The sequence below is a fragment of the Scyliorhinus torazame genome, chromosome 11, assembly GCF_047496885.1.
Source record: "Scyliorhinus torazame isolate Kashiwa2021f chromosome 11, sScyTor2.1, whole genome shotgun sequence".
Classification (NCBI taxonomy): domain Eukaryota; kingdom Metazoa; phylum Chordata; class Chondrichthyes; order Carcharhiniformes; family Scyliorhinidae; genus Scyliorhinus; species Scyliorhinus torazame.
In genome coordinates, this window is record NC_092717.1 from 91963135 (window position 1) to 91976139 (window position 13005).

General features: G+C 49.7%; 1 protein-coding gene and 1 long non-coding RNA gene across 3 annotated transcripts in view; one reads left to right on the plus strand and one right to left on the minus strand.

Moving 5' to 3' along the window:
* Positions 1 to 1013, minus strand: part of LOC140385382 (uncharacterized) — an 82296-nt gene extending 81283 nt beyond the window's left edge. For both annotated transcript variants that reach the window (XR_011933349.1, XR_011933348.1), the window contains exon 1: positions 703 to 1013. This is a non-coding gene — a long non-coding RNA (uncharacterized lncRNA). The remainder of the gene's footprint in view (positions 1 to 702) is intronic.
* Positions 1 to 13005, plus strand: part of znf704 (zinc finger protein 704) — a 361108-nt gene that overhangs the window by 180454 nt on the left and 167649 nt on the right. The gene's annotated exons all lie outside the window — the stretch shown is intronic.

Sequence of the window (13005 nt, forward strand, 5' to 3'; positions counted from 1 at the left end):
GCTTGTTGGTGGGGAGGTGCGGGGGCTGGTGGTGGCAGCTTGACTTTTACCTTCCTGAATGAAGGGGGATGAGGGCACACAACGGGCTATGCACTAGTTGCAAGAGCCAAGGTGGAGTTCTATTGTTCAATTGCACACAATGGGAAAACAGCTGACTATGCACCAATTGCAAGAGCCAAACTGGTGTTTCATTTTTGTACAGACTGTTGCATGCATCAGTAAATTTGTTCTGTTTGCAAGTACCTAGTTATGACGTACACTGTTACATCTGACACCGCCGGGGGGCCAAACTAAATGGGGAGATGTAAACCGGGTTGTCATGTGGCTATGTGATGACATGGTCATGTGGAGCGTCACAGGGGTGGAGCTTGGCAGTATTCCCCAAGACCTCGGGCAAAGCGGATGTGTTAATGAGAGTTTGTATATTTAGTTAACAAACCTCCCATCTGCTGAAACTCCCTTGTGCAGTCCTTGATTTAACGGACCAAGCCGTACTACAGGGGGTCTTCCTAATTGGGCACCCATAGGCCCCCCCCCCCACCCCCCCCCCCACCCCCCCCCCCACCCCCACCCCCCACACCCACACACAGCAGCAAGGGCTACAACAGCAACATCCTCTTCACCCTCACCAGCCACCACACCCTGCCTCACCAGGGCCACCCTGAATGGGCCTGGTGATCCCAACCCCACAATCCCACTCACCTCCATACTGGGCCTGCTCCATGATCGCAGCTGCTCCTGCCTAGCTGCAGTCCTGGCAGCAGTCACTGCTCCCACTGGGGTTGCTGGGACTGAAGAGTTGCTGGCCCTCCAATTGTGGGAAGTCCCCTTAAAGGGACCAGAATCCTGACACCAGACAATGAATTGCCTCCTGCACATAATGTTGGCTTGGGCCCGAGCTGCCATAAGCAGCTAAGGCAGGGTTACCCTGGCTTCATGGCCTGTCGATGGAGCCGCCACTGCCCCATAAAACTCTAGCCAGTTAATCAAGTCTGAAATGGTGAACTAACCTGGGCTAACTTGCTGTAACTAGTGTTAGGTCACAGACCAGTCAGGACTTCATTGAATTGGTCGAGGCTCAAGGAGCTAAATGTTTATTTCTGTTCCTGTGATCCTCTGCTTTGTTCTCAAGCGTGTTAGGTCTCTGCTTGACTGCTCCTCATAACAACATGAGTGAGACATAAATTTGCCTTTTCCTGGACACCAGCCACCCTGTGCTGAAAACATTCATTGACTTTCGTCTTGCAGTTTATGTTAATATCTTAACCATGTGATTCCATTTTTGCTTCATATCCCACTGCTAATCACATATTCTCTGTGTCCTGTGTGTGCTTTGTGATATCCTGTTAACTGCATGCTGCTCTACTTCCAAATATGTTTGCATTGCTGCAGTCATTAACCCTTTCAATCTAATAATTAGCACACATTAATTCCACCTGAGATCCAGTGTTAAAGGTGAACAAATGAACACCTTTTGTTTTTTAAAAGCTCTAAGTAAAAAGAGTGGTGAGCATCCATTTAAAAACATTATTGAGAGGCTCCTCATGCTGGAATTTTTAGAACTGGCACCTGAACCACCTACGTGGGCAGAAAAGCACTTACGAAGCATCGGGATAGAAAATGCAGCCTTCCACAGCAAGAAATATATGGCAGCTGCAGGTCCGCGTAATCGCTGGAGATGTTGGCCATCAGTCTCCCGCCAGTGGGAAACCTCCCGGGGTTAAGTTAAAGGCAGGAGCAGGCCCATGGGGAAAACCTGGCCTCCAGCAGTGGGTTGTCAAATATTAATGAGCCAATTCTCCTGAGCCCAAAGGAATTTTATGGTGGTTCTGGGATTGAGTGAGTGGCATGGCTTCACCCTGCCTTCAGAAGGCTGCCTGCCTTCGGCCCAGGATTGCCTGGAGCTTTCTGGAGGGTCATGGAAGGGCACGGAGACCCCTTTTCAAAGACATCTAGTGCAGAATCGAGGGGCTTGAATTGATTAAGGAGGTTGCCCGCCAGAAACCAACCCCTTGCCCTTTACTCTGACCCCCTGTCCCACTTTCCTGCCACCCATGCCTCACCGTCCAACACCCTACCCTCACTGCCTTTAACGTGGGGTCTCTTTTTGACCCTGGTGACACTGACAGCAGTGAGGAGCTGCTGGCCCCTGATTGGTTGGCAGTTCTCAGTGGGTGGGATTTCTACCCCTGATATCCTGAATCCCTGGGAAGGCCCAACCAGTTAAGTACCTGGGGAGTACTGAATGCCATCTACCATGTAATTGCCCTGGGATTCATCAGCATCACCTCCGGATCCCATGAAGTCTCATGGCTTCAGGTCAAACATGGGCGTGGAAACCTCCTGCTGATTACTGCGAAACGTCCACCGTCAGCTGATGAATCAATACTCCTCCATGTTGAACACCACTTAAAGGAAGCATTGAGGATGGAAGGGCACAGAATGTTCCCCAGAATGAGTGGGGGACTTCATTGTCCATCACCAAGAGTGGCTTGGTAACACTACAACCGTCCGAGGTGACCGAGTCCTGAAGGACTTAACTGCTAGACTGAGACAGCGACAGGTGGTGAGGGAACCAATAAGAGGTAAAAACACACTTGACCTCATCCTCACTAACCTGCCTGCTGCATAAGAGTCCTTCTTCTTAATTTTCTTTGTTCCATTTTATTTTATTATTTGAGTCCGTGGACCCATAATTGGTTTGTGTCTTTAAGCTGAAGACTCAAAGTTGAAACAGTGGGCAGGATTCTCCGAGCCTCCGCTCCAAAATCGCGCTCAGCGTGGAGGCGGAAAATGGGGTGTCAGACCCACGGTTGGGTCCGCCGCGGACATGAGAATCGCTGCCAGTTGGGGGCCATTGAAAGAGGCCCCCGCGGTGATTCTCAGCCGGCAGCTGGCCGAATTTCCACCAGCGTGGTTCCCTCATGGCCCCACCCGGCGGGCACTCGAGTGGCAGCTGCGGACATAGTCCGCGGCCATCCTGGTGGGGGGGGCGGAGGAATCCATCACCGGGCGGGGCCTCCAGGACAGCCAGGGCGCACATGATCTGGGAAGGGGGCCTATATTGTTGGGGCCGGCTTGCTGTATGGGTCCGCCATGTTGTGCGGGGCTGCCGCTGCAGGCGGCCGCCGTGCGCACGTGCTGACCCGCATCCATAGTCTCCAATCTCGCTATCCTCTCATACATAGTTTCTCATCTCTCTTTCCCCTAATCCTTAGTCTCCAATCTGTCTATTGCCCCCTCCATAGTCTTTAATACCTCTATCCTCCCATAGACTCCAAACTTTCTGTTGCCCCCCATAGTCTCCAATCTCCCTATCCCCCCAATTAGTCTCTAATCTTTCTTTCCCCTGCCACCACCAATCTCCAGTCTCTCTATCCCTAATAGTCTCCAATCTCTCTATCCACCCCATAGTCTCCAACCTCTCTTCCCCCTTGTAGTCTTCAATCTCTCTGTCCCCCATCATCTCCAATCTCCCTATCCCCCCATAGTCTCCAACCTCTCTACCACCCCCCCCCCATAGTCTCCAACCTCTCTATCCTCCCACAGTCTCCAATCTCCCTATCCCCTGCTGTCTCCAATCTCTCTATTCCCCCTATAATCTCAAATCTTTTGACTTCCATAGTCTCTAATCTCACTAGCCCCTATAGTCTCCAATCTATCTCCCCGCCCATAGTCTCCAATCTCTCTATCTCCCCTCCATCATCTACAATCCAACTATCTCCACAATAGTCTCCAATCCCTCTTTCCCTCCCATAGACTCCAATCTATCTATTCCCAGCATAGTCTCCAATCTCTGTAACCCACCCATAGGCTCCAATCCCTCTAACCTTGCTCCCCCCGCCCTCCCCAGCCTCTAATCTCTCGATTACCCCCACCCACCCCCACTGTCTCCAATCTCTTTTTTTTCTCCTCTCTAGGAGCGCTTTAATATTTTGCTGGTACTTTATAGTTTCTCTTGTATGCTGTCCAGTTTGTGAAGTGACAGCCATCTTGTTTTTGCATTCAGAGCAAAGAGGTGCAGGATCAGTCAGCACACCGGCTCAATGTTTACACACCGCTCGACATAGAGCAAACCTGCTCGGCAGGATCCCTGCATTTTCTGTCCTAAATAGGTGTACAATGCTGTCAGTCCCTGGTACATGGGCTTCTTTACACTCGAGTAAGTTGCAATCCATAGTGTAAAGAGTGGTTTACATGTCACTTTCATCCTTTTCATTTTCAGTGTGTATCTTTGCTTGTTCCTCTCTGTCTTTGTTTCTTTCCTCTCACCATTAGCAGATCAAATGAAGCCAGTGGTATTTACAGATTAAAGATCACTCGATGTGCTACACATTTAAAGAACTACAAACATTCAAGTGAAACCTTGAGAGCAAAGCCTTTATTGTTCTATTGCGGAAAATGCATTTTATTGCTCTAGCTGACATTTTAATTGTGTATACTTTATCAGCTGACAGATTTGAGTTCTATTTGCCAATCTTGAAGTCAGTGTCACATATATTAAGCATATTACTGTCTGAGCCTGGATTTGCTCTGGCTACTGGCCAAAGTATCAGAGTGTTTATGCTTTCTTTGCTAAGGGGTGTGTGGGTCTTTTGGCAGTGAATCAGCCAATCAGAAGCAAGTGTTTTCTTCTGCTTTAAAATGTCCTGTGGAAACTCAGCTTTTCGGTATATTAAACCTTGGTGAAGAATAAAATAGGGAGGGAACAGACTAATCGTTTCTTAAATTTAATTTTCTCCTCCAGGAATTTTGGCTCAATGTCCCATAGATCTGACGAACAAGAAAAAGCAAATAGATGGTGAAAAACCTGAGGACAAACGTGTGTTGGATTTGATTAATTTAATGAGGCATTGAACAGACAGCTTCAGTAAACTATTCAGTAATTTACTCGGACAGGGTTTCGTGGCAGACATAATGGCTGGAACTAGTTTGTACTGGTTGGTGTACAGTGGGGGTGGGACTGAGTAACAATTGTCCTCCGAGCTTTTAGTATCTGCCAACAAACGGGAGTCGCAGACCTCAAAGCATAATGCCGTTATTATGAGGCTATGGCTGTAATACATCAGATAAGCAATAGCTAGATATACACATCAATATTTTCTTTCCCCATTTTACTGGCCTTATCTCTGAACTAAGGGGAGGTGAGCAGACTGCTCTTAGTCCTTTACGTTTTCCATCTGGCCACAAGGTGATGAATGAGCTCAGCTCTGGGTAAATCATTCTCCATTTTCTTTCCATGTGGGGGATTGTGAGAACCAATATTCTTGATCTCTTCCTCCCCCCGCCCCCGGCCCCTCAGTTATTAGGTGTACCTCACCATTGCAGTGAAGGAATTATTCTTTAAATCATTCTTTATATTCCAAGATTTTGCAGATTTCAATTATTACAAAATAACAGGAAACATAAACCTTAGGTGTAGCACAACATGCAGCACGTGAAAAAGTGTAAGCTGCTTGCTGTAACCTAAGATGGACCAGTATGGACAGGTGCCATGTGCTCTTTTCTCTGCTCTGGGTTGGCATAATTTAGCCAATTGCTGGGCATGCTGAAGTTGGTTACAGATTCTCTGAAATGGGGTGGAAATACATTGTTTAGATTTCTCTTAACTTTGATCCAGAGCACCAAGTTAGCGCCTGGCTGAAGATTACCCTTTTGTCACTAACCCCCCTGTGAAGTCCTTGGGGAAACCATTATCTATAACCCCATGGGCCTAGTGCAGTATGAGCTTCCCAGGTAGGGGGCAGAGGCCACTCAACTGGGGCTCGCTAGAACCGAACATATAAGACGGCCCAAGCAGGGACCGGCGTGTTGGTTGGCACAACGGGGACTGTGCTTGTAGATAGTTACTGCCGTTGGCAGATTATTGTAAATAATAAAATAAATCTTTTGCTTCCTCTCGCTGGCTTCTTGGTCATTAAACTGGTGATGAGGACAGTTGCTGAAATGACCAGCCGCCCCGGATGACTACCTTGCAGGACCGTGAGGATATAAAGTTTGAATATGCCGCTATTTGATAAGCTAGAGGCCTTCGACGAGGGCCGAGAAGATTAGAGCCAGTACGCAGAACATATGTGGTACTTCTTACAGGCCAACCATATCTTTGGGGAACGTCATGAAAAAGTGGTCCCCCTGATTGCCTGCAGGGCCCCAACTTATAGAAACATACGTAGAAAATAGAAGCAGGAGTAGGCCATTCGGCCCTTTGAGCGTGCTCTGCCATTCATTATGATCATGGCTAATTATCAAATCCAATACCCTCATATTTCATGAACCCCTTAGCCCAACAGCTATATCTAATTCCTTCTTGAAATCACACAACGTTTTGGCCTGAACTACTTTTCATGGTAGTGAATTCCACAGATTCACCACTCTCTGGGTGAATAAATTTCTCCTCACCTCAGTCCCAAAAGGTTTACTAACCTTTTATCCTCAAACTATGAAGCCTAGTTCTGGAATCCCCCACCATTGGGAACATTCTTTCTGAATCTACCCTGTCTAATCCTCTTAAAATTTCTCTGAGATTCCCTCTCACTCTTCTTTTTTTTTAAACATATTTTATTGAAAATTTTTGGTCAACCATCACAGTACATTGTGTATCCTTTACACAATAATATAACAGTATAGATAACAATGACCTGTTTTATAAACAAAGAATAAATAATATATAACAAAAACTAAAACTAAATGGCAACTGCCTTGTCTCAGATAAACACTCTCCAAAAATATGATTTAACAGTCCAATATACAATTATTTATAGCAACGACCTATACATATTATACAAATATATTAATAACCCTGAGACTCCTTCTGGTTCCCCCCCCCCCCCCCCCCCCCCCCCCCGGGCTGCTGCTGCTGCCTTCTTCTTTTCCATTCCCTCTATCTTTCTGTGAGGTATTCGACGAACGGTTGCCACCGCCTGGTGAACCCTTGAGCCGATCCCCTTAGGACAAACTTAATCCGTTCCAGCTTTATAAACCCTGCCATGTCATTTATCCAGGTCTCCACCCCCGGGGGCTTGGCTTCCGTCCACATCAACAGTATCCTGCGCCGGGCTACTAGGGACGCAAAGGCCAAAACATCGGCCTCTCTCGCCTCCTGCACTCCCGGCTCTTGTGCAACCCCAAATATAGCCAACCCCCAGCTTGGTTCGACCTGGACCCCCACTACTTTCGAAAGCACCTTTGTCACCCCCACCCAGAACCCCTGTAGTGCCGGACATGACCAGAACATGTGGGTGTGATTCTCGAGCATCTCGCACACCTATCCTCTACCCCAAAAAATTTACTGAGCCGTGCTCCAGTCATATGCGCCCTGTGTAACACCTTAAATTGAATCAGGCTTAGCCTGGCACACGATGACGATGAGTTTACCCTACTTAGGGCATCCGCCCACAGCCCCTCCTCAATCTCCTCCCCCAGCTCTTCTTCCCATTTCCCTTTCAGCTCATCTACCATAATCTCCCCCTCGTCCCTCATTTCCCTATATATATCTGACACCTTACCGTCCCCCACCCATGTCTTTGAGATCACTCTGTCCTGCACCTCATGCGTCGGGAGCTGCGGGAATTCCCTCACCTGTTGCCTCGCAAAAGCCCTCAGTTGCATATACCGGAATGCATTCCCTTGGGGCAACCCATAGTTCTCGGTCTGCGCTCCCAGACTTGCGAACTTCCCATCCACAAACAGATCTTTCAGTTGCGTTACTCCTGCTCTTTGCCATATTCCAAATCCCCCATCCATTCTCCCCGGGGCAAACCTATGGTTATTTCTTATCGGGGACCCCACCAAGGCTCCCGTCTTTCCCCTATGCCGTCTCCACTGTCCCCAGATTTTCAAAGTCGCCACCACCACCGGGCTTGTGGTGTATTTCTTCGGTGAGAACGGCAGTGGGGCCGTCACCATAGCTTGTAGGCTAGTCCCCCTACAGGACGCCCTCTCCAATCTCTTCCACGCCGCTCCCTCCTCTTCTCCCATCCACTTACTCACCATTGAGATATTGGCGGCCCAGTAGTACTCACTTAGGCTCGGTAGTGCCAGCCCCCCCCTATCCCTACTACACTGTAAGAATCCCTTCCTCACTCTCGGGGTCTTCCCGGCCCACACAAAACTCATGATACTCTTTTCGATCCTTTTGAAAAAAGCCTTCGTGATCACCACCGGGAGGCACTGAAACACAAAGAGGAATCTCGGGAGGACTACCATTTTAACCGCCTGCACCCTCCCTGCCAGTGACAGGGATACCATGTCCCATCTCTTGAAGTCCTCCTCCATTTGTTCCACCAATCGCGTTAAATTTAACCTATGCAATGTACTCCAATTCTTGGCTATCTGGATCCCCAAGTAACGAAAGTCCCTTGTTACCTTCCTCAGCGGAAAGTCCTCTATTTCTCTGCTCTGCTCCCCTGGATGCACCACAAACAACTCACTTTTCCCCATGTTCAGTTTATATCCTGAGAATTCTCCAAACTCCCGAAGTGTCCGCATTATCTCTGGCATCCCCTCCGCCGGGTCCGCTACATATAACAACAAATCATCCGCATACAGAGATACCCGGTGTTCTTCTCCTCCTCTAAGTACTCCCCTCCACTTCTTGGAACCCTTAAATGCTATTGCCAGGGGCTCAATCGCCAGTGCAAACAGTAACGGGGACAGAGGGCATCCCTGCCTTGTCCCTCTATGGAGCCGAAAGTATGCAGATCCCCATCCATTCGTGACCACACTCGCCACTGGGGCCCTATAAACCAGCTGCACCCATCCAACATACTCATCTCCAAAACCAAATCTCCTCAGCACCTCCCACAAATAATCCCACTCCACTCTATCAAATGCTTTCTCGGCATCCATCGCCACCACTATCTCCGCTTCCCCCTCTGGTGGGGGCATCATCATTACCCCTAGCAGCCTCCGTACATTCGTATTTAGCTGTCTCCCCTTCACAAACCCAGTTTGGTCCTCATGGACCACCCTCGGGACACAATCCTCTATCCTCATTGCCATTACCTTGGCCAGAATCTTAGCGTTTACATTTAGGAGGGAAATAGGTCTATAGGACCCGCATTGCAGCGGGTCCTTTTCCTTCTTTAGGAGAAGCGATATCGTTGCCTCAGACATAGTCGGGGGCAGCTGTCCCCTTTCCTTTGCCTCATTAAAGGTCCTCATCAGTAGCGGGGCGAGCAAGTCCACATATTTCCTGTAAAATTCAACTGGGAATCCATCCGGTCCCGGAGCCTCCCCGCCTGCATGCTCCTAATTCCTTTCACTACTTCCTCTATTTCAATCTGTGCTCCCAGTCCCACCCTTTCCTGCTCCTCCACCTTGGGAAATTCCAGCCGGTCCAGAAAGCCCATCATTCTCTCCCTCCCATCCGGGGGTTGAGCTTCGTATAATTTTTTGTAAAATGCCTTGAACACTCCATTCACTCTCTCCGCTCCCCGCTCCATCTCTCCTTCCTCATCCCTCACTCTCCCTATTTCCCTCGCTGCTCCCCTTTTCCTCAATTGGTGGGCCAGCAACCTGCCCGCCTTCTCCCCATATTCGTACTGTACACCCTGTGCCTTCCTCCACTGTGCCTCTGCAGTACCCGTTGTCAGCAAGTCAAATTCTACGTGTAGCCTTTGCCTTTCCCTGTACAGTCCCTCCTCCGGTGCCTCCGCATATTGCCTGTCCACCCTCAGAAGTTCTTGCAGCAACCGCTCCCGTTCCCTACTCTCCTGCTTTCCTTTATGTGCCCTTATTGATATCAGCTCCCCTCTAACCACTGCCTTCAGCGCCTCCCAGACCACTCCCACCTGGACCTCCCCATTATCATTGAGTTCCAAGTACTTTTCAATGCACCCCCTCACCCTTAGACACACCCCCTCATCTGCCATTAGTCCCATGTCCATTCTCCAGGGTGGGCGCCCTTCTGTTTCCTCCCCTATCTCCAAGTCCACCCAATGTGGAGCGTGATCCGAAATGGCTATAGCCGTATACTCCGTTCCCCTCACCTTCGGGATCAACGCCCTTCCCAAAACAAAAAAGTCTATTCGCGAATAGACTTTGTGGACATAGGAGAAAAACGAAAACTCCTTACTCCTAGGTCTGCTAAATCTCCACGGGTCTACTCCTCCCACTGCTCCATAAAATCTTTAAGCACCTTGGCTGCTGCCGGCCTCCTTCCAGTCCTGGACCTCGACCTGTCCAGCCCTGGTTCCAACACCATATTGAAATCTCCCCCCATTACCAACTTTCCCACCTCTAGGTCCGGGATGCGTCCTAGCATACGCCTCATAAAATTGGCATCATCCCAGTTCGGGGCATATACGTTTACCAAAACCACCGTCTCCCCCTGTAGTTTGCCACTCACCATCACGTATCTGCCCCCGCTATCCGCCACTATAGTCTTTGCCTCAAACATTACCCGCTTCCCCACTAATATAGCCACCCCCCTGTTTTTCGCATCTAGCCCCGAATGGAACACCTGCCCCACCCAACCTTTGCGTAGTCTCACCTGGTCTATCAGTTTCAAGTGCGTTTCCTGTAACATAACCACGTCTGCCTTAAGTTTCTTAAGGTGTGCGAGTACCTGTGCCCTCTTTATCGGCCCGTTCAGCCCTCTCACGTTCCACGTGATCAGCCGGGTTGGGGGGCTTTTTACCCCCCCCCCCCCCTTTGTCGATTAGCCATCCACTTTTTCCAGCTCCTCACCCGGTTCCCACGCAGCTGTGTCCCCCCCAGGCGGCGCCCCCCCGCCCATCCCACCCCATACCAGCTCCCTCCTCTCCCCAGCAGCAGCAGCCCAATAATTCCCCCCCCCCGCTAGATCCCCCACTAGTTACACCCCCCATGTTGCTCCCAGAAGTCAGCAAACTCTGGCCGACCTCGGCTTCCCCCCGTGACCTCGGCTCGCACCGTGCGACGCCCCCTCCTTCCTGCTTCCCTATTCCCGCCATGATTATCATAGCGCGGGAACCGAGCCCGCGCTTCCCCCTTGGCCCCGCCCCCAATGGCCAACGCCCCATCTCTTCCACCTCCTTTCCTCCCCCCACCACCTCCTGTGGAAGAGAGAAAAGTTACCACATTGCAGGATTAATAACATAAAACTCCTCTTTCCCCCCTTTTTACCCCCCTCTTCGCCCCCCATACTCGCCCCACCACTTTGTTTCAAACGTTCTTTTTTTTTAATAACCCGCTCACTCCAATTTTTCTTCCACGATAAAAGTCCACGCCTCATCCGCCGTCTCAAAGTAGTGGTGCCTCCCTTGATATGTGACCCACAGTCTTGCCGGTTGCAGCATTCCGAATTTTATCTTCTTTTTGTGAAGCACCGCCTTGGCCCGATTAAAGCTCGCCCTCCTTCTCGCCACCTCCGCACTCCAGTCTTGGTATACACGGATCACCGCGTTCTCCCACTTACTGCTCCGAGTTTTCTTTGCCCATCTAAGGACCATCTCTCTGTCCTTAAAACGGAGGGATCTCACCACTATGGCTCTAGGAATTTCTCCTGCTCTCGGTCCTCGCGCCATCACTCGGTATGCTCCCTCCACCTCCAGCGGACCCGCCGGGGCCTCCGCTCCCATTAACGAGTGCAGCATCGTGCTCAAATATGCCCCGACGTCCGCTCCCTCCGCACCTTCAGGAAGACCAAGAATCCTTAGGTTGTTCCTCCTCGCGTTGTTCTCCAGCGCCTCCAGCCTTTCCACACATCGTTTATGGTGTGCCTCGTGCATCTCCGTCTTCACCACCAGGCCCTGTATGTCGTCCTCAGCAGCCTTTGCCTTCACGACCCGAAGCTCCCGCTCCTGGGTCTTTTGCTCCTCCTTTAGCCCTTCGATCGCCTGTAATATCGGGGCCAACAGCTCCTTCTTCATTTCCTTTTTGAGTTCTTCCACGCAGCGTTTCAAAAACTCGTGTTGTTCAGGGCCCCATATTAAACTGCCACCTTCCGACGCCATCTTGGTTTTTGCTTGCCTTCCTTGCCGCTGCTCTAAAGGATCCACCGCAATCCGGCCACCTTCCTCTCCTTTTTCCATCCGTATCCAGGGGGGATTCCCTTCTGGTTCACCGCACAGTACTTTTAGCCGTTAAAATTGCCGTTGGGGCTCTTATTAAGAGCCCAAAAGTCCGTTCCACCGGGAGCTGCCGAAACGTGCGACTCAGCTGGTCATCGCCGCACCCGGAAGTCCCCTCTCACTCTTCTAAACTCCAATGAATATAATCCTAACCGATTTAGTCTCTCCTCGTTTGACAGTCCCACCATCCCAGGAAACCTGGTACACCTTCACTGCACTCCCTCCATAGCAAGAACATCCTTCCTCCGATAAGGACACCAAAACTGCGCACAATACTCCATGTGTGGCCTCACCAACGCCCTAGACAATTGCAATAAAACATCCGTATTTCTATACTCAAATCCTCTCACTATGAAGGTCAACATACCATTTGCCTTCTTGACTGCCTGCTGTACCTGCGGGCTTACTTTCAGTGACTCATTCAAATAATAATCTGCCTTCCTATTTTTGTTACCGAATATTATCCACAATATACTGCATCTGCCATGCTTATGCCCACTCACTCAGCCTGTCCAAATCCCGCTGAAGCATCTTTGCATCCTCCCCGCAGCTCACCCTCCCATTCAATTTTGTATCATCAGCAAATTTGGAAATAATACATTTAATTCTCTCGTTCAAATCATTGGTATATAATGTGAACAGTCGGGCCGAGCACAGATCCTTACGATATCCCACTAGTCGCTGCCTGCCAATCGGAAAAAGACCCATTTATTCCAACTGTTTTCTTGCTGTCTGCTAACCAGCTTTCTATCCATCCCAAGATATCACCCGCAATCCCTGCACTTCAACTTTACATAGAAATCTGCTATGTGAGACCTTGTCGAAAGCATTTTGAAAGTCAACATATACCACATCCCGGGTCAGCTCTATTAGTTACATGTTCGAAGAAAAGTCCCTTTCGTAAATACATGCTGACTTTGTCTGATTATGCCACTGCTTTCCAAATCCTGTG